We start from the raw sequence: 22,898 nt of genomic DNA on the forward strand, positions 1-22,898 counted from the left end.
ATCTCGTTTGCTGCTTCTACGAGTTCAGAAGTGCTCTCTTTCTTGGCCGTGGCTAAGTTGGATTTTTCTTCATTATTGTTGTTCATAGTGATAGTTTTTTCATAATAGTATTAGCTTAGTTTATATAGCTTAGTTGCTGTTATTATAGATAGAAAATAGTAGTGTATTTTTTTCAAAATTTGCAAAGTTGTTATTGAAAATTTGTTGGCCATTGCTTCCGCAGGCAGTTTTTTCCCCTGAATGGTATCCCTTTCTTGGTGTGCTAGTTTTTTGCTATATTTACATATCTTAGCACAGGTCTGTGTTTGGGTTAGGACCTTTTCTAATATTGTATTCTTCACTAGAATAGTAGTATATAATTGATAGCTGTGTGCAGTGTCTTTTACTAATTCTTGTTAGCTAGTAGTTAGCGTGTTGTTGAATTATTGCAATTTTTTGTAGCAAATTCTTGATGTAGCTTCTTCTCTGTTTACGGCTAGGCCCATTTAAGTTAGAGGACCTAGTCCTCTGTTTTTTACTCATCTTTTGTGTTATTCTTGAGCAGGGCTAGGCCTGTTTAAGTTAGAAGACCTAGTCCTCTGTCGTTTTTTCCTTGGGTGCAGTGATTCTTGCAGGGCTAGGCCGTTTAAGTTGGAGAACCTTGTCCTCTCTTCCTGCTTTTCCCCTCATGTTTGTGTTAGTGAAAACATGTCTAAGGAGTCTAAGGATCAACTGTCTCGGTGCCATACATCTTCAGGAAACATGTTCCTTCTGTCATTCCTTCAGCTCTCGAGTTTTCCAGGAAAGGAAGAACAACTTGATCCTGAAAGGTCTCCTTAAGCCTTCCTTTGAGGAGGATTTAGCCACCTCTTCATCTTCACATTACAGGTCTCCCTCTTCTAAAAAAGAGAAGGTCAAGTCGGCCAAGAGACATTCTCCCACACCGACTATTTTATCTGGACCACCTCAGAAAATCTCAAAATTAGACAAACCTTCTACCTCTTCAGCTCCACTGTCCTCGGAGCCAGTCGAGGTTATCGATATCGACACTCCAGTGTCAGTCCCAAGTTTTTCGATGCCGACTACTGAACATTTACCTCGGAGCTGGTCTAGAGAATTATTACTGGTCTCCCCATCTCACAGATCTCCCATTTTGCAGAGATCTAGGTCACCTACCTTATCTTCCAGATCATCCAAGAGTCTTTCTGAAGAGGATGTAGAGAGAGAGTAATATTTAGACTCTTGAAGTCATCGGCATTAGCTGATTTGTTGCTGGGTCTGACCCAATTGGTTCCGGAGCCGTCTAAGGCCATATTCCCTGTTTCTGTTCCTCCTCCAAGCCATATTGGTCCTTCAGAGACAGAGCTATCGGTGCCAGTTGTTGTGAAACCTTCAGTTCCAGAACCTCTCATGTCTGTCTCAGAGCCGAGTTCCGCTCAGACAACTTCGCCACCGTCCTTGGTGTCTAGGAGCCGAAGCTCACCAGTCAGCCCCGACAGGGATGCTTGGACCCGGACTTCTTCAGTTCTGAGCCTACCTCTCCATGCTTCAGCTACACTGAGCTCAGATCCTACATCTGTCTCGGAGCTGATCGCTGTGGAGCCGAGGACTACTTCCACTTCTTTGGAACTGGGAGTGTCCTTGGAGCCAGAGAGATCTGCCTTTGAGATGATGAGGAGCGTGCTGTCTAGGTCTTCAGCTCCGCACAAGGGTACCAATGCTTTTCCCCCTCAGGCTCCGACCTGTGTCTCAGCACCATCTCTCTCTCTTGGCAGCAGAGACCCGCAGCCTCAGGAGCCCCCATTGGGTGGCCCCCTGTCTTCCGAGACCTCCCAAGAATACCCTTGTGAGGAGCCTCCTCAGAAGAGAACTTGCAAGAGGAAGCATGTAAACTCCCCTGATGAGTCCATCACCTCTGACACTGACCTCGAGGAGTCAGAAGGGTCCCCTAGGTTGTCCTCTGATGACATCTCCTTTGTTGATATCCTGGAGATCCTGAAACAGAGAGGCAGCTGGCCCACTGTCACCCCTTCTGATGAGGAGTCAGTGTACCTAAAGGCTTTCGGGTCTCAACCTTCAGCCTCTTGGGTGTCTCCACCTTTCGATGAGCTTTTGCACCGAGTCAGTCGAAAGGTGTGGGAAACTCCTGATGCCATGGAACCAGTCCCCAGAAGGCTTAACAAATTTCTTTCAGCCCCAAAGAGAAAGAGTTTTTGACTAAAGGTTTGCCTTTAGATGCCATGGTGGTGGCGGCAGCCACAAAGAAGGAACTAGCGGAGACTTCTTCATCTGTCCATCCACCGAACAAGGAGTCCCGAACGATGGATAGATACGGGAAGCGTATCTTCTCTTCAGCGGTGTTTACACTCAGATCACTGAATTACCTCACCCATTTTACTAGGCTTCAAAGGGATCTCCTAAAGGAGCTAGGAGATACTCTCCAAGGTACATTAGCTGAAGGAGGCCCTGAGAAGGTTACTGCTCAGTTGTCCACCTTGAACTCCATTGTTAACTCCTCCATGAGGCTATCTTATGCAGCAGATGGAGCGAGTCGGGCGGCGGGTTCAAGAGTTTCCCTTAGGAGACACTCCTGGATGCATTTATGTAACTTTGTAGAGCCCTTCAAATCTACTTTTACAAACTCCCCCTTTGACGGTTCCTCTCTGTTTGGACCAAAGTAAAACACTTGCACCACACCACACTCATCACATAGTCCCTCAAAACCTACACCACCAAAACACACAAATAGAAACACAAAACACACACCTACATTCACGGAGGCTCTCAATAAAAATCTACCCAAGCATCAGGGACCTCCAAAGCAGAAACGCAAGCAAATTCCACCCCCCCAACACAACCCGAATGACACATAGCCCACAAACTCAGTGTGCCACTCAACCACAGCCCATAAGGCATAACAACGTGCCCAACACTCTAGTCATAGGTGACTCTATAATCAGGCACACTAATGTTCCACTCACCAGGCTAAACAAGGAGAAAGTTACTGTCAGCTGCCTGTCAGGTGCCAGGATCCGCCACATAACGCATGCACTCAGGTCACTCCACAACAAGTACAAATATGACACTGTCATTGTCCATGTTAGTGTGAATGACCTGAGATGTACCTCCCTGGACTACATGAAAAGAGACATGGAGGAGCTCCCCGATCTTGTAGCCCAGGCAGGTATGACCCTAGCCCTGAGTAGCATCCTGCCATCACCCAGAATGATACCACAGTACAAGGACAAAATGATTGACTTCAACAATTGGCTAAGCTTCTGGTGTCATTCTAAGGGGATCCAGTATTTGTCTGCCTGAGACGACATGATCGACAGACCAAGATGCTTTACCAGAGATGGCCTGCACCTGTCGCCTTTGGAATTCCGGCTCTTGCCACCCCTATAGTGCCTTTTTTAGGCAAGTTTCAAATGACAAATTCACCACCGTAACAGGTACAAGCAAGCAGAATCTGAGGGTAATGCTACTCAATGCTAGAAGTCTAAACCTCAAAATGCACTCACTCGAGGCACTCCTTAAAATGGAGAACATCGACTTCTGTGCAGTGACAGAGACCTGGTTCAAAGCTCCAGAGAGCATCCCTGCATTACCAGGCTATAATTCATACCACACCCCTCGGCCACCTAACCCGGAATGAAGCACTAAAGGTGGAGGCATGTCCATATTCATTAAGAATATCTACACCTCTAGGCTAGTTGCACAGCATAATGCATCTGAGATTATCCAAGTGCAACTAACTCTGGGCAAGACCACAATCCAAAATGTAGCTTGCTACAGAACCCCCCCCCCCACCACCACCACGCCCCAGGATTCCAATTCCTCATGTATTGATACACTGGAAAGTATTAGGGTACAACCCAACAGCCTAATAATGGGTGATTTCAACTACCCCACTATTAACTGAGGAAACTACTCGTGTACTAACTCTTTTGCTCAACGTTTTCTGGAATTCATAAATTCCAACGCCTTGGATCAACTTATTCACACCCCCACCAGGGGAAGCAATATCCTAGACCTGATCATTACCAACATGGGCAACCGGTGTTCCACACCAGAGGTCAATTCCTCGTTGTTCAGATCTGACCACAAGCTATTCACCCTAAACATCCACATCCTGCCCCCACCCCCAATTAGGGAAACCACCGTCAAAAATTCTCCAAAGACAACTTCAGACTTCTTAAGACAGAAGTGGCAAACTTCATGACACCTATGCAGACGGACAATAGAGGTATGACTGCTGAATCCTATACAAATGCACTTTATAAGCACTTACACGAGTGCATGGATCATGCTATCCCTAATAGAACCAAGATGCTATCCTCCAAAAAAAGGAAACAAATCTGGTGGTCCTCTGCCATAAACAAACTCTACAACAGAAGAAAGAAACTGTTGCAAAAAAGAGTAAAATCCCATGACTGGAGGAACTCCCTGGTCAACCTCAGTAAGAAGCTGAGATCCCTCATAAAATCCTCCAAAGCTAGTTACGAAAACAAAATTGCCACTGACTCTAAAGACAACCACAAATCATTCTATAGCTATATCAAGAATCTCAATGGCAACACTCAGATCTGCTCTGAGTTACAGCACAATGGCACTAAATATACAGAACCAACTGATATTGCCAACATCCTGGCAGATAGGATCAGTGCTAACTTTATCCCCCTCTCACCCCCTAGAGGGCCCATCGCTATACCGGAAGAATGCAAAGTTCCTGTAATCACAGCTGCACAGGTAAAAAACACACTCTCCAAAGCCAAGAACACAGCATTTATGGGACCTGACAATATCCCAGGCTGCATTCTACATGAACTATAGAATGAACTGGTACCCTACCTAAGTACCATGTTCAATCATAGCCTCACCTCAGGCTTTGTGCCCACTGAATGGCGCACCGCGACAGTTATCCCACTCCACAAAGGGGGAGCCACAACGGACCTCGGGAACTACCGCCTCATTAGCCTGATGAGCCTGGTCTGCAAGGCCATGGAACATATCATCATGGAACTCATGAACAACGACATTGGTAATCTCCAAATTCTGGACCCTACCCAGTTCGGATTTGTAAAAGGCAGATCATGTAGATCATGTCTCCTAAACCTGATTGACTTCTTTGAAGCAGTCACCAAAGCCATAGATGAGGATAAGGTGGTTCACACAGCTTATCTAGATCTCGCCAAGGCTTTCGACACCATCCCCCACTCTGGAATTATAGATAAGCTCACTAAACTAGGTATAAATCCCTATATCACAAGATGGGTTGCCAACTGGCTCACGGACAGAACCCACACTGTGAAAGTAGCAGACTCCAAATCCGACTTCAGACCAGTGACAAGTGGAGTACCACAGGGTTCAGTCCTGCGTCCTCTACTGTTTGGTATCTACTTCTCTGAAGTACAGGATAACACAGAAGGTCTTTGGCTAACAAAGTTTGCAGATGACTGCAAACTAGGAGCCATAATCAAAACTCCTAACGATGTGGACTTACTACAAAAGGGCCTCACTGAGACAGATGCCTGGTGTCAAAGCCATGGCCTGAAGCTCAATGCCAAAAAGTGTATTGTCATCCCCTTTGGTAAAAACTCTGTACCCATGAACTACCACATTGCTGGTAGTCTACTTAACGCTGAAAATGTGATAAGAGACATTGGGACACAGGTGGACAGTAGTCTCTCCTTTGATAATCACATTGCCACAGTGGTCAGGAAATCCTTCTACATGGCTCACTTCATCACAAAAGGTTTTTCATCCAGAAAAAAAGAGGTCATTGTTCCCCTCTACTCATCACTCATTAGACCCATTATGGAGTACAATGCCCCTTTTGGCATGCACCTCAGAAGATATCTACAACAACTGGAAAGGCCACAGAAATATCTCACAAAGAGGATTACTGGCCTCAAACAGATGCCCTACACAGACCGTCTCAAAAAACTCCAGCTTTAGTCATGAGTTCATAGGTTGGTACTAGGCTATCAGCCCTAGGGCCTATACAAGCCTAGCCATAACAATTCCCTGGCTATTTCTTCCCACACTATTTACTTCCCTGGACACCTGTCTAGCAGGGTGACTGACGTGATCCCCGGGGTGAACTTCCTTTCTTCCATCCAATCGTCAAGGTTCCTTTTAAAGAGGACCAAAGAGGCACTCTGCTTGACATGTATGGGCAATCTATTTCAGAGTCTGGGGAGTCTCTGGGTCAGGAACCTATCCCTCCAGCATGTTTTGTTTATTATGATGACAAGGTTTAGATCCCTGGAGCATGTGGCTCTGAGGGATTGGGATTTCTTTAAGTGTAGCATGTCCAACAGCTCTGGGTTTGACATGGCCTTGTATGTTAAGCAAAGATCGCCTCTGAGTAGACGATATGCAACAGAGTATAGCTGGAGTTTTTTAAGGTGGTCAGCGTAGGGCATCTGCTTTAGGCCTGTGATTCTTTTAGTGAGGTATTTCTGTGGCCTTTCCAGTTGTTGCAGATGTCTTGAGAGGTACATACCAAACGGGGCGTTGTATTCTATAATAGGTCTAATGAGGGATGAGTACAGTGGGACAATGACCTCCTTTTTTCTGGATGAAAAGCCCTTAGTGATGAGGTGTGCCACATAGAAGGATTTCCTGACTGTTGTGGCGATGTGGTTATTGAAGGTGAGACCACTGTCCACCTGTGTCCCTAAGTCTCTTATCACACTTTCGTGTTTAGTGTACTGCCACCTATATGGTAATTCATGGATACATGTTTTTCCCAAAGGGATAACTATACATTTCTTGGCATTGAGCTTGAGCCCATGGCTCTGGCACCAAGCATCTGTTTCTGTAAGGCCCTTTTGTAGAGTATCCACATCATTTGGGGATTCAATAATGGCTCCCAGTTTGCAGTCATCTGCAAACTTTGTTATCCAGAGTCCCTTAGTGTTGGCCTGTACTTCAGAGAAGTAGATGCCAAACAAGAGTGGTCCCAGGACTGAACCCTGAGGTACTCCACTTGTCACTTGTCTGGAGCTGGATTTGGAGTCGACTACTTTTACAGTGTTGGTTCTATCAGTAAGCCAGTTAGCAACCCATGGGTGACGTAGGGATTAATGCCCAGCTTAGTAAGTTTATCTATGATTCCAGAGTGGGGGATGGTGTCAAAGGCCTTGGCAAGGTCTAGATAGGCTGTGTGGACCACCTTACTCTTGTCCATGGCTCTGGAGACTGATTCAAAGAAGTCAATAAGGTTCAGGAGACAAGATCGGCCCTTCATGAACCCAAACTGGGTGGGGTCCAGTGTTTGAAGGTTGCCAATGTCTTTGTTTATAAGTTCCATGATAATACACTCCATGGCCTTGCAGATAAGGCTTGTCAGACTGATGGGACGGTAGTTTCCGAGATCCAAGGTGGATCCCCCCTTGTGGAGTGGGATAACTGTAGCTCTGCGCCACTCAGTGGGCACGAAACCTGAGGTGAGGCTATGATTAAACATGACACTTAGGTGAGGTGCCAGTTCATATTGTAGTTTATGTAGTACACAGCCCTGGATGTCGTCTGGTCCCATGGATGCTGTATTCTTAGCTTTGGAGAGTGTGTTTTTTACCTGTGTGGCTGTTATTACTGGAATTTGGCAATCTTCCGGTCGCATATCACCTACTCAGAGGCGATCTCTGCCTAACATACAAAGCTATGTCAAACCCAGAGCTGTTGGACATGCTCCACTTAAAGAAATCCCAATCCCTTTGAGCAACACACTCTAGGGACCTAAACCTTGTCACCACAATAAACAGAACATGCTGGAGGGATAGATTCCTGTCCCAGAGACTTCCCATACTCTGAAACAGACTACCTATCTATGTCAAACAGAGCTCCTCATTAGCACTCTTCAAGAAAAATCTTGATGATTGGATGGGAAATAGGAAATTCACCCCAGGGATCACTTTTGCTTGACAGGGGCACAGGAAAATAATTTTCTTGGGTGGCGAAAGCCAGGGTACATTTTTGGCTAGGCTTATATAGGCCCTAGGGCCAGTGGCCTAGTACCTACCTATGAACCTATGAAGACACACTCACCAGGTACGAGCAGGAAGTAAAAACTCTCTCTGCCATGGGAGTATGTTTTTCCGTCCCTTCTAGACCATACCCCAAGGGTCAGCGAGGCGGGAAAATGTTGTTCAAGAAATCTCAGAGATTTTTCCCGGATGCATAGGGTGATCCCTCCTTTAGAGGCAGAGGAGGAGGAAGTAATGGTATATGTCACCCTAGAGGCAGGAGGGTTCCGCAAAGCCAGCGTGGCCGCAATTCCTTTCGTCGACGTCCCTATCAGCTCTTCTGAAGTGTGGCCTGACTGAGCTTCTCTGGAGCTAGTCGGGGGTCACTTATCTTTCTATCCAGAAGCCTAGCACGACATCACCCAAGACAAGTGGGTACAAAGAATAATTTCCATAGGATACTCCATACCCTTCTATTTTCCACCTCATACCACCAAGAAAATCCCAGATGTTCCACCTAATCACAGGGATCAAGCAACTATAGAAGTTCAAAGGTTGCTTCAAAAGAGAGTCATCCAAACTGTCCCCACAGACCAGATAGGATTCGGAACTTACTCCAGATTCTTTTTAGTGCCAAAACGAACAGAGGACTGGAGGCCCGTTTTGGATCTCAGCAAATCAAATGAATCAGTGAAGAAGTCCAAGTTCCAAATGTAACACTGCAGTCTATACTCCCTCTGTTAGGAAAAGACAATTGGATGTGCTCCATAGACCTCCAAGATGCGTACTACCATATAAAAATGGACAGAGCATTGAGGAGTCATTTACACTTTCAGCTGCGAGCCAGTCATTACCAATTTCGTGCTCTGCCCTTTGGTCTCACCACAGCCCCCAGGGTGTTTACCAAATGCATGGCGGTAGTGACGGCTCACTTGAGACGTCTTGGATTCCAAGTGTTTCTGTACCTGGACGACTAGCTCCTGACTGCCACTACCAGGCACCTACTTCTACAAGCCAGTGATTCAACCATCCAACTCTGCACTCAGCTAGGGATTACAATAAATTGGGAAAAGTCTGCCTTGTCACCCTCTCAATGTATGACTTTTATAGGCACAGAAATAGACACAGTCGCCATGATGGCTCATCGTCCTGTAGACAGAATACAAAATCTGAGACAACAGATATACAGTCTACTTCCCCAACACAGAGTCAAAGCCAAGACAGTTCTCAAACTTTTAGGAACCAGGGCCTCTACTATAACTCTAGTTCCACTAGCCAGACTACATATGTGTATCCTTCAGTGGCTACTCTTTTCCCAGTGGTCTCTTCAACAACTGCCTCTGTCTCATCCTAGTTTGATAATGGAATCTTGCAAAAAGGACCTTTGTTGGTGGATTCAGCTCGATCAACTAACGATAGGAACACTTTTCATTCCTCGCCAACCCGTTGCTACTGTGACCACGGATGCCTCCCGGATTGGGGGGGGGGGCATTATCTAGGCAGGACTCTCCAAGGCACATGGCAAGATCACGAGGCTCACTTGCATATCAATGTCCTAGAAATGAGAGCAGTGCTACTAGCGTTGCAAGCACTTCACGACTTTCTTCCTCTAAGGACGATAGCAATCCAATCAGACAATATTTCAGTGGTATGGTATATAAACAAACAAGGAGGAATCAGATCCTATCCCCTATGTTGAGAGGCTCTTTGTGTTTGGCAGTGGGCGATATCTTCCCAACGCATTCTAGTTGCAATGCATATCCCAGGGGCAACCAGTGTGATAGCTGACAAACTTAGCAGGCCAATCTTGATGCCTCACGAGTGGTCTCTGAATCAGAAAGTCACGGAACAGATTTTCCATAAATGGGGACAGCCTTGCTGCAATCTGTTTGCCAGTCTAATCAACACCAAATGCAGCAGCTACTTCTCCCTTATCCCTCCCCTGGGGGAGACACCGACAGACGCACTTGTTCACAATTGGCCCCCGGGACTTCTTTATGCATTCCCTCCCTTTCCACTGATATCGAAAGTAAACCAGAAAGCAAAGACCTTGGGAAGCAGAATGATTCTTATCACTCCTTACTGGCCTCATCAGATTTGGTTCCCCTTTCTCGGGCTTCACCTTCTGGACGATCCATGGACTCTGGACCCAGTACCAGACCTTCTGACACACATGTCAGGCACCTTCCACCCCTGTGTCCACACCCTCAACTTGACAGCGTGGCCGGTCCACTTCCATACCTAGCCAGGCTTCATGATTTCTCACCTGCAATTACTCATATCCTCGCGTCTTCTCACAAGCCTTCTACGAGAAAATTATACGTTAGCAAATGGAAAAGATTTTCTATCTGGGCAAAAGAAAAAAAACATAGATCCTTACACAGCCTCCATTCCCGTGGTGTTAGAATTCCTAACCGAACTTTTTCATCAGGGATCAGCTGCTGCTACAATGAAAGTTCAATTGGCAGTGGTTTCCAGTTTTCATTTGGGACAACATGAACCTAATCTTATGGCTCACAGATTGTGTAAATCTTTTTTAAAAGGAACTACCTTGCTGAGACCTCCTTTTCAGGAACCTGTATCTCCATGGGATCTAAATTTCGTTCTGCCCAAACTTACGTCCCCGCCTTTTGAACCCGCACATACTTATGAATTGAAGTTCCTTTCATGGAAGACCATTTTTCTAGTAGCTGTTACATCCGCCAGAAGAGTGTCAGAGTTATAAGCACTGTCAGTCAAACCTCCTTACTTGATCTGTCATAAAGACAGAGTTTCCCTTCGTACAAATCCGTCCTTCATCCCCAAAGTTTGCTCTCAATCTAATTTGAATCAAGCTATTGAATTGCCAGTCTTTTTTCCTAATCATTCGAACAGTGCAGAATGTAAGTTTCATCAGCTTGATGTTCACAGACAGTTAAGGTTCTATCTACATAGAACCAAGGGGCTTAGGAGATCAGCCCAATTGTTCGTATCTTTTTCTGAGACAAGAAAAGGTATGCCAGTCTCTAAGATAACAGTATCAAATTGCAGTTCAAATTGTATATCATTTATTTACTCTTCCAATGGCAAGGAACTCCCTTTTAAAATTAAGGCTCATTCTACCAGATCCGTATCCACATCTGCTGCTTTTCAAGACAGAGTCCTAATTGACAGTATATGTGCAGCAGCAACTTGGGCTACCCCTCATAACTTTATTACTCATTACAGATTGGATTTGGCCTCAAGGGGTAGAGACTTCTTTGGTTCCATGGTTCTTAGGAGTGTATTCCCATGAGTCACCTGAGAAAAAGGTGCTAGGGACGCTGTCCCATATGTAAGAATGAAGGCGAGATAGGACTACAGAACAAATAAAAATTTACATACTCACCATAACATTCCATGTTTATAGTCCATCTCGCCCTTCATTCTTACAAACCCACCCACCTACCCCCATCCATGTATCCTTGGAGGATCTGGAGACAAGATAATATTTATCTTTTGTAGGGTGGAGACCTTTCATCTTTGTTGTTCCTTGCGGAAATACCTTCTATCAGTTTGTTTGACAGCAGCAAACAAGATCTGGGGATTCTTACTAGTGCACTATGAGATACCTACCTTGCCATGAGCCAACTGAGAGACTTCGAGCTTTGTAATTGGCCTTGTCAGAGCCAAGGATCGGCTCCGAACACATATGTAAGAATGAAGGGCGAGATGGACTACAAACATGGAACGTTATGGTGAGTACATAACTTATTTTTTTTTTGAGAACAAATCCTTCTTTTATTCCTGAAGAGGATTCACAGTTTACCCTGAGTCAGACCATTAGTCTCCTAGTATTCTTTGCAGAACCTAAAGTGAAGTGAGAAAAAAATTGCATACTGATGATGTCCATAGGCAGTTCAGATACTGCTTGGACAAGACTAAATTCCTTCAGGAAGGCCGATCAGCTATTTGTTTCCTGTGAAGGTAAGAAAAAAGGACAATCAGTGTCAAAAGCAAACATTTTCTAGATGGTTATCTCATGCTTTATTTCTGTTATTCTGACGATAAAGAGTCACTTCTAAACAGGGTCAGAGCTCACTCTACCAGATCTTTAGCTTTGTCTCTGACTTTTTGGAAAGAAGTGAACACTGGAATTGTTCTAGAGGCAGCTATTTCATTTTCTGTATATACTTTTACAAAGCATTAAAAACTGAATTCTTTCTCCAGGTTCAGAAAAGCTTATGCTGGGACTATTTTCAAGGGCCTCCTTTATTATGAAACTCTTTCCTTCTCTCTCTAATACTATATTCTGGTAATCTACCCACACAGCTTAGGCTACTACAGCAATGATCTAATGCTGAACATAGTACAGTTGTGTAAGTAAATATGTCATAACAGTGGACATTCTAAAAGTTCTCTGTTGCAGTGGCCTCAACTTCCTTCTATCCCACCTATTTATGTCTTAGGCGTGGATGTGTATAGATTCTTGTATAACAGTGTATATATATATATATATATATATATATATATATATATATATATGGAGAGAGAGAGGGAGGTGTGTGTGTGTGTGTGTGTGTGTGTGTGTGTGTGTGTTTATGCATGCTTTTTTATTCCTTTTTTTTCTACCATTTTCCTTTGATTTTTAATACTTTTATTGAATTATCACTTAAGGCATAAGCAAATATACATTTATATAAAAGAAAAAAATGATATTAACATGTTCCCAATTACAAGCATTATACATCAAATATATTCTTTTATAAAACTGGCGTTAATCCAACATTACATAAATTGATCAATTCCTGCCTTCCCTTAAACCTCACACTTCCTCCAAAACATTATTCTTTTATGTTTGTTCATATAATTTCCATTTATTTTTATGTAATTTGCTCCTTTCCTTTTCAAACCCCCTCAACTAGGCAGAAATTCCTAGAAATACGCAACAGAACCAAAAAGCTTATAAAACAGGACAAAAATCCCATACTACCAGTCTGCCCTTACCTCCTCCCAACATAACCCCAGACAATTCTGGTCCTCAATAAACTCCATCCTCCACCCAGGTAAAGTAAGTACACCCACTCCTAACTTAACTCACTCCTCCGAAAATATTGCTACCTCTTTCAACAATCACTTCACACAAACTGTACTATCACTAGCTAGACAACACAACCCCCCATAAACCCACACCATCAACTACAACTAACAATCTCCCCACTAGCTTCTCTTTCCCTCCTGTTCCTACCTCCAAAATAAAACTACTAACTAAACTTAAAATCACCAGATTAGCAGCAAACAACCTCCCAAGTGAATACATTCAACTTGCAGCTGACGCTCTAGCCTACCCCGTATCACTCTTGATTAACAGATCTCTGTCAGAAAGTTATGTTCCCACACTATGGAAAGTCTCACACATGATTCCCCTACACAAAGGAGGCCCCTCCACAGATCTAACCAATTACCGCCCCATAGCTATTCTCTTGCCACTCTCCAAAATACTAGAGAGATGCATTCATTCTCAAGTTTCAGATCACCTCCTTGCTAACAACCTCCTCTCCAGCACACAACATGGTTTCTGACCTAACCATAGCACCACCACCACCTTACTGTCTTTCTCACTATCCTACAAAATAAAAATGCAGGCTATCTCTCCACAGCTACCTTCCTAGACCTCTAAAGCTTTCGACATGGTCCCACACAAACAACTCATCTCTCTTCTCAGTAACCTATCCTTCTCTCAACCAGTCATCAACTGGTTTCAGAGTTACCTATCTGACCGTCAACAAGTAGTTGTTTGGCAGGACAACCTATCCCCCCCAACTAGCAGTCTCCATAGGGGTTCCCCAAGGGTCCATCCTGGGACCCCTACTCTTCTCTATTTTCACCAATAATCTAGCCTCAGCCACAATACATGGCACACTCATACAATACGCAGATGACTCAACCATTATCCGCACAGCCCACTCCCTACCTGAACTGCAAAAAGTCACACAGGAAGCATTTTCTTCTATTGAAACTTGGTTATGCGATGCCCAACTAATACTCAACCCAAACAAAACAAAATTACTAATCTTCCAACCCACAAACTTACCCTAGACAAGCTCTCACTTTAACATCACAGCAAAAGACAACACCAACATCCATCCTACAGAACACACCAAATTACTAGGAGTAGAAATAGACAATAAACTGAACTTTGACATTCACATTTCCATGACCATTAAAATAGTGCACAAAAAACTAGGAGAATTATATAGAAATCAGCAACTACTTACCAAAGCAGCTAAAATTTCGTTAGCAAATTCTCATCTTATCTCTACCCCTCTCCAATATTTACTAACCTTAGACAATGTGACCTAAATAAGCTCGAAACCTGCTACAACAAAATTGCCAAATTTGCCACAGAGGCTTCCTACCATACTCACCACTGTCTTTCACTAGCAGAATTGGGCTGGCTAGAGCTCCCCCACCTCCTTCAATGGTACCAACTTGCACTCGCCCACAAACTAATAAACCAACCACTAAAAGTCCCATCCCTGCTGAATCTACTACAACCCTACATAACCACACGACCACTAAGATCCAGCCACAAAAACCTCCTACAGGTCACAAGAGCCATTAACTCTGCTGGTGAAGCATTAATGTTAAGTTGTCTATCTCACCTTCTTTCTTGCTGGTTGGGTTCGGAGCCGATCCTCGGCTCCGACTCGGCCATCTTCTAAAGCTCGAGAGCTACATACTGGCTCAAGGCCTCCCCATATCCCATGATGCCTGGCGCTAGAAACCCAGATCTCGTTTGTCGCTTCTGCTGTGAGGTTGCTCTACTGGCTCAGGTTGTATAAAACTTTCATATTCTGTCATAAAAACTAGTTAATTTTAGCATAGAAATTCTCGTTTAGATATATCTTTGGTGTCATAGTGTGCTCGTGTCTGAATCCTTGTCTTTTCCCCTCAGAAACTCGTTTTTTATTTAGAGAGTTTCCCTTCCCCCTTTTCTCTTCCTCTTAAGGTTTTCCGTTTAAGTTAGAGGATAACCTTACCTCTGAAAAGTTACTGTTTAAGTTGGAGGATAACCTTTTTTCTCCCTATCTCTCTCAAAAAAAAAAAAAAAAAAAAAAAAAAGAATTCCTTTATTATTGTTAGTTAGTTTTAGCTATAGTTCATTATAGTTGTTGTAGTGTAGTGGTTCTGGTAACTGTAGTGTATTTTTATTGTGGTTTGTTACCTTAACCCTTTGGCGTGTGTGTTTCTTTCCTTGGTTTTTCTTCTTTCAGGATGTCCAAGGATCCTAAGCTGTCCGGATTCAAGAAGTGTGACTCATGCTGTCAGAAGATGTCTCTGACAGATGGTCACACTTCTTGTGTTTATTGTCTGGGCGCAGTGCACCTGCAGGATTCTTGCTCGATTTGCCATGCGTTCAGTCCAAGAGTCCTGCAGGAGCGCAAAAACAAATTGATCTTAAGGGGTCTGCTTAAACCCCAAGATTCACTGGTGAAGGCTCAGCCCGTGAAATCTTCTAGGCCACCTAAACCTTCGGCTCCCAGTTCGGAGCAGTCGTTGGGTGAAGCCATGCCATCCATCTCGGCTTCAGCTGGAACTGATGTTCCTCCCTCCCAGTCAGCTCCGACACGTTCTTCGGAGATGTCTGAGAGTCGAAAAAGGACCAGGTCTCCTTCTCTGGAGTCAATATGTTCAGCTCCGAAGTCGCCTCTGCTCCAGTCGGAGCATAGTCATCGCTCATCCCACTCTTCTCGGTCCTCAAGACTTTCGGACCATGACTTGGAAAGAGTGGTCAGTAGGCTGTTAAAATCACAGGCCCTAGCCAAAATGTTCTCCAGCCCCCCTCATCAGGCGTCAGCTCTGTCCACAGCTGTAGATATTCCTCCTCCGACTCATCCTATGATCTCAGAGCCGGAGTTCGTTGGGGTTCGAGTCGTGGAACTGTCGGCTCTGATACCTTCTCCTTCGGTTCTGTCGTCGGCTCCGATCCCTTCCATGGTACCATCCCTGGAGGGATCTAGGCGCCGAGACTCCCTCGTCGGCTCCGAGGGGGTGAGTGGCATCGGACCCTGGTCCGACCCCGCTCTCCCCATCGGCGCTTTGGCTCAGGTGAGCTCAGCTCCCACATCTGCCTCAGAGCCGTCCCCCTCGGTATGGGGAGGGGTTCTGGTTTCTTCGGAACCGGAGCCATCTCTGCATCTGGGCAGGGACGCCTTCGAGGTGATGAGGGGTGTACTGGCCCCAGAGTCAGTCCCACGATAGACCCCAACTGCTCCTCCCCCTAGGGTGCCTGCGTCAGCCTCTGCCCCTCTTCCAGACCTCAAGCGTGGGGATCCAGCACTCCAGGACACCCCTTTGGGTGTATCCTCCTCTTCAGAGGCCTCCCCTGACCATTCAGAGGAGCCACCTCGCAAGAGGAAATGCAAGAGGAAGCATGTTGACTCCCCCGAGTCTGTCACGTCAGATACCGACTTAAAGGAGTCAGAAGGGTCCCCAAGATCCCCCTCTGAAGATGTCTCATTCTCAGACATCCTTGAGATGCTTAGGCAGAGGGGGAACTGGACTGCCCTAAGCCCTTCCGAGGATGAGTCGGTATTCCTGGACGCATTTGGATCCCGACCTTCCACCTCCTGGGTGTCTCCGCCTTTCGACCCACTGATGTCTGTGGTGGCTTGGAAGGCATGGACGGCTCCGGACACAGTGAAACCATCTCCTAGAAGACCTGCCAAGTTCATTACTGCACCGCAGGACAAACAGTTCTTGACCAAAGGTTGATGCCATGGTGGTAGCGGCGGCCACAAAGAAGGAGTTGGCTGAAACTTCATCTGTCCATCCCCCTAACAAGGAGTCCAAGACAATGGACAGATATGGGAAGCAGATGTTCTCTTCAGCGACCTTTTCTATGCGGTCCCTGAATTACCTGTGCCACTTTACCCGTCTTCAGAGGGATCTCCTGAAAGAGCTTGGACATACCCTCCAAGATCCATCAGCTGAGGGGGCCCAGGCTAAGGCAGCCTCCCAGCTGGTGACTCTTAATTCAGTGGTAAACTCCTCCATGAGGCTCATTTCATATGCAGCCGATGGGGCGAGTAGAGCCACAGGCACAGACGTGGCCGTAAGGAGGCACGCTTGGATGTGGCTATGTAACTTTGCGTAACCTTTCAGAGCATCCTTCACCAACACCCCTTTTGATGGTTCCTCTCTCTTTGGATCACAGGTGAAGGATACCCTTACCAGGTGTGAGCAGGAAGGCAAGACCCCCTCTGCCGTAGGAGTCCGTTTTTCCACTCCTTCCAGACCATATCCCAAGGGTCAGAAGAGTGGAAAGATGTGGTTCCGGAAATCCCAGGGAGCCTTGCCGGACACACGTGGTGAGTTTCCCTCCAGGGACAGAGGAGGGAACAATAACAGACATCGCCCTCGTGGCAGAGGGGGTCCGCAAAACCAGGGCAGCAGAGAATCTTTCGCTGACAAGCCCTTCCAGCATCCCTGAAGGGTTGCCCGGCTGCTCACCTCTGGAGGCAGTCAGGGGAAGATTATCGTTGTACCCAAGAGCCTGGCAAGACATAACACAAGACAAATGGGTACAGTCCATTATATCCGGAGGCTACAGAATTCCCTTTGTTCATGCTCCTTTATTGTTGAACAAGTCCCTTCCAGATGTTCCACCCAATCTAAGGGATCAAGCAGTTCAGGAAGTTTCAAAACTGCTAAGAAAGAGGGCCATCCAGCAGACCAGCAAGGATCCAGAATTTACTCAAGGTTCTTTTTTGTACCAAAAAAGACAGGGGACTGGAGACCCATTTTGGATCTCAGCAGACTAAACAGGTCTGTACAAAGAACGAAGTTTAGGATGGTCACCCTACAGTCCATTTTACCCTTCCTGGGTCAGGACAGTTGGATGTGCTCCATAGATCTTCAGGATGCGTACTACTATATCAAAATGGACAGGCGCTCCAGAAGATTCCTGCGCTTATGGCTGGGAGCCAGCCATTATCAGTTCAGAGCTCTGCCCTTTGGTCTTACCACAGCCCCCAGGGTGTTCACCAAATGTATGGCAGTAGTTACCGCTCACCTGAGACGGAAAGGATTCCAGATGTTTCTGTATCTAGATGACTGGCTCCTCACTGCTATCACTAGGCATCACCTTCTGCAAGCCAGAGACTATACTATCCAGACGTGCTCCAGACTAGGTATCACTATAAATTTCGAGAAATCTGCTTTGTCACCTTGTCAGTCTATCATCTTTATAGGCGCAAACTTAGATACAAAAGACAGGTTAGCCAGCCTTCCACCAGACAGGGTGTTAGTCATTCGGCGGCATGTCCAGGTCTTGTTAAAATGCAAGAGAATTCAAGCCAGGTTCGTCCTCCAAACCCTGGGTCTCATGGCAGCAGCAATCATACTCGTCCCTCTGGCACATTTTTACATGAGGATCCTCCAATGGCTTCTTTTCACCCAATGGTCCTTCCAGCAACTTCCCATGTCTCACATGAGTATCATCCCAGAAACATGCAAAAAGCACCTTGCGTGGCGGATGGTCTCCTCGTCAGTGCCCCTGGGCAGACCATTTGTACTTCCCCCTCCAGTTGCTATGGTGACCACAGATGCCTCCCTGATCGGGTGGGGGGGGGCATTATCAGGGCAGAACAGTCCAGGGTACCTGGCAGCCTCAAGAGTACCATCGGCACATAAACGTCTTGGAGATGAGGGCCGTGCTCTTAGCATTGCAAGCTCTTCAGGACTCTCTTCCTACCGGGACAATTGAAATTCAAACGGACAATATGTCAGTCCTGTGGTACATCAACAAGCAGGGTGGAACCAGGTCCTACCCCCTATGTCGAGAAGCACTCAGACTCTGGCAGTGGGCGATCTCTTCCCAACGGTTTCTGACCGCAACGCATATCCCTGGGAAATCCAACATCATAGCAGACAGGCTGAGCGAGTGGTCTCTGAATCAAGTAGTAGCGGACCAAATCTTCCGCAAATGGGGGCAACCTTGCTGCGACCTCTTTGCCACCCCCTTCAACAGCAAGTGCAGCAAATTCTTCTCTCTCCTACCACATCCAGAGCATTCCCCCACAGACACTCTAGTCCACGATTGGCCTCAAGGACTTCTGTACGCATTCCCTCCTTTTCCCCTAATTCCCAAGCTGATACAGAAAGCTACCATATTGGGTTGCAGAATGATCCTCATTGCTCCGTACTGGCCTTGACAAATATGGTTTCCGTTCTTTCATCATCATCTTATCAAGCAGCCTTGGACTCTGGACCCAGCTCCAGACCTCCTGATCCATCAGTCGGGCGGGCTGCATCATTCCCTACAATCTCTCAAGCTCAAGGCTTGGTTGCTCCACTTCCAACCCTAGCCAGGCTTCCTGATATCTCCCAATAATTTTATCATCGCACAAGTCTACCACTAGAAAAACTTACACTAGTAAGTGGAAACGTTTTTCTTCCTGGGCAGAGGCTAAAAATATAGACCCCTTTTCAGCCCCTGTTCACCACATCCTGGAATTTCTTGCGGAGCTCTTTCATACTGGGTCCGCTTCCGCTACAATTAGAGTGCAGTTAGCCGCAATTTAAAATTTTCACATTGGCCTTTCAGAAAGTAGTATAATGTCTCATAAGCTTTGTAAGGCCTTCCTCAGAGGAACCACTCTGCTCAGGCCCCCTGTTAGAGATTCTCCACCCCCGTGGGATCTGAATTTGATTCTAACCTCTCTAATTTTGCCCCCCTTCGAACCTGCAGCTTCCTGTCCTTTGAAGTTTTTATCGTGGAAAACACTTTTTCTGGTAGCAATTACATCAGCGAGAAGAGTTTCTGAACTGCAGGCTCTTTGTATCCGTCCCCTATATCTAGTGTTCCACAAAGACAGGGTTTCTCTTAGGACTAATCCTTCCTTTCTTCCTAAGGTCTCTTCTGAGAATAACTTGAACAAGTCCATTGACCTTTCTGTATTTTTCCCAACCATTCCAACAGGGGAGAATATAAGATCTGAAGTAGGATATTCATTTGTCTGCAACCTGTGGGTTATGGATCCGATATCGGATCCGAACCGGCATAGTTTTCCAGCTATGGATCCAAGCTCTCAGCTCCTCCCCTCACCCATAATGCCCTGCTCTACCCTCAGTGACCTCAGATCTTGTTTGCCGCGCTGGTAACTAGATGTGGATACATAGCTCTCAGCTAAGTAGACTATTTTCTTGTTGAAAAATAGAGAATTTTTTCTTTCTTTAACAATTTTTGTGTGAAAGTTGTAGGTTTCCTGTTATTATTGACTGTTTTTAGTTTAATTTAAATTTTCAGTAGTAATTTTTATTCCCTCCCCTCGCTGGTACGTAGAGTGTGTGTGAGGCCTGTGTGCTTCTTTTATTGTTTAAGTTACTTTTCTGTAACTTTAGGTTAAGTTTATATAGACTATGGCTGAACAGCCTAAGTCCATATTTTCTAAATGCTCCGAGTGTGGCCATAAGCTCTCACCGGCTGATGGCCACACTCGGTGTGTTAAGTGTCTTGGGGTTGAACACCTCACATCTGGCTGTTCCATTTGTGCAGGGTTCAACCCCAGGGCACTGAGGGAGCGGAGGTCCAAGCTGGTCTTGGCGGGTCTTTTACCGCCGGACTCGGCTCCGACCTCCGCTCCTTCGGGGACTCCTGCGGCTGCAGTTGTTCCCCTGTGGCACCCCTCCTGCTCCTGGGACTCAAACTCCCGCTTCAGGACAGGAGAGGGATGCATCTAAAGGACTGGAGGGAGAAGCACCAGCGGCGGGCCGAGACCTCTGTTTCGGCCCCGCCAGCCAAGCGAGCTTCTCCCGGCTTCCTTGTCGGTCCGGTCTCCTCCTTCTCGGCTCCGGTCCCCTGTGTGCTTCTCACCGGGTCCTGAGGAGGAGGAGACCCGATCTCCGTCGAGGCTATCGAGGGGGCCTTCCAGGCCTACCTCGGTAGCCTCGTCGAGATCTACCCATAGCTCGGATGCTGATCTGGACCGGATGATGAGAAGGTTCATCCAGGCCCAGATGCAGATGGGAGTGTCTTGCCTCCCCTCCGGGGAGCTCAACACCCTTTTAAGCCTATTGCTCCTTCTCCGACCCGCTATCCGGGTTCGAGCAACTGGAGCCGAGCAGCCGGAGCCGGGGAGGTCGGAGCCGATAGTACTTGGTACTCGGATCCGACCATGCCCTCGAGTGCGTCGGATCCGATCTCGGAGCCTGGATCCGAGCTGATCCGGGGATCAGTGCTCCTTCGGCGCCGTCTGTGTCGGAGCGCACTGTCCTTCGGATCCGAGTGCCGGCCGGCTCCGATCCACTCTTCGGATCCGAGGGGAGCCGATTGTCGGATCCTTTGATCGAGGTCGGCTCCCTTCGGCTTTTGATGTAGTGGAGAGGGCTCTGTTGAGGGTCTCCGGACCCCGGCACTTGCTTCGCTCCGTCCGCTCCCTCTGCACTGGGCCAGGCTTCCACCATCCGGCCCCTGGGACAGCCCGCTTCTGTGCCCCAAGTTGCTCCCATGGAGCAAATTGCTGTTCGCGAGGACTCCTCTGACAGCCCCCCGGAGGAGGCCCTCGCAAGCATACGTGCAAAAGGAGGCACATTGACTCCCGAGTCTCTCACTGAAGACACGGACTTGGAGGAAGGGAAGGCTCCCCACGGTCACCCCGAGGATGTCTCCTTCGGAGACATCATGGAAATGCTCCGTATTAGGGGTGGTCTGCCCCCAAGTCTTCCTCGGACGAGTCCGTGTTCTTGGAGGCATTCAAACGGGCCCGTCTACCTCTTGGGTGTCCCCTGCCGACCCCTGGTGGACCTTATTACCACCAGGGCGTGGAAGGAGCCGGACACCGTGGAGCCAATTCCCAAAAGACCTGATAGGATCCTTAGCCCGCCTCCGACAGGACCCATTGGAGTAAGGGGCCTCCTGTAGATGCCATGTTGATGGCGGCGGCCACAAAGAGGGAACTGGCTCAGGAGAGTCCCTCAGTCCACCCACCGAGCAAGGAGTCTCGGATGATGGACCGCTTGGGGAAGCGGATGTTCAGTTCGGCGACCTTCTCGGTAAGGGCGCTGAACTATTTGGCACATGTTATTCGGATGCAGCGAGACCTTATTAAGGAGTACGCTGCATCCCCCCCTGAGTCCATTTCGGAGGAGGACAGAGTTCTGCACTCCACCAAAATGGCCACTCTTAGGTCAGTCACAAATACTTCTATGCGGCTTCTCTCCCATGCTACGGAGGGCGCCGCTAGAGCTGCGGGGACAGGACTGGTCACTAGACGTCAGGCCTGGCTCCGCCACTGCGATTTTTCTGAGCCCTTCAAGGCGCTTGCAACGCCTTTGATGGTTCTGCTCTGTTTGGCAAGACCGTTCGCGAGACGTTGACCCAGAGCGAGAAGGACGGGAAGACGCTGTCTGCCGTCGGAATCCGCTTCTCTGCACCCCAGAGGCCCTATTCTAGGAACCAAAAGGGTCAGAAGAAGATGTGGTTCTGGAAGTCGCAGCAGTCCCAGCCTGCTCCGGACAACCAGTCCTTCCGTGGCAGAGGAGGACAGGGAGGACGCCGCCCTAGAGGCAGAGGGGCTCCCAGAAACTTCGGGTCCAGGGAACCTTTCTCTGAACGGCCCGCAGCAACCCTGAGGGGTGGCCCGACTCCTCTACTCTGGAGGCAGTCGGGGCAGGCGTTTGGGGGCACCTAGCGGCATGGGAGTCCATAACATCGGACCGCTGGGTTCTCCAGATCATATCCAGGGATACCGCATTCCTTTCCTTTACCTTCCAAAGATGAAGTCCCTCCCAGACGTACCACCCGGTCAAAGGGAGGCCGCTTTGGCAGAAATTGGCCATCTGCTAGAGAAAAGAGCCATCCAGCCCGTTCCCCCAGACCAGATCGGATCAGGGTTCTACTCCAGATTCTTTTTAGTGCCAAAAGACGGGGGAACTAAGACCAATCCTAGACCTCTCTCTCTTGAATCTGGCAGTCCCCAAAGA

General features: G+C 47.2%; 1 protein-coding gene across 32 annotated transcripts in view; it reads left to right on the plus strand.

The window, feature by feature from the left end:
* KCNMA1 (potassium calcium-activated channel subfamily M alpha 1) overlaps positions 1 to 22,898 on the plus strand; it is a 4,085,072-nt gene that overhangs the window by 1,637,892 nt on the left and 2,424,282 nt on the right. The window lies entirely within an intron of this gene.

The sequence above is a fragment of the Protopterus annectens genome, chromosome 14.part0, assembly GCF_019279795.1.
Source record: "Protopterus annectens isolate FY-2018-M chromosome 14.part0, PAN1.0, whole genome shotgun sequence".
NCBI classification, from domain to species: Eukaryota; Metazoa; Chordata; order Ceratodontiformes; family Protopteridae; genus Protopterus; species Protopterus annectens.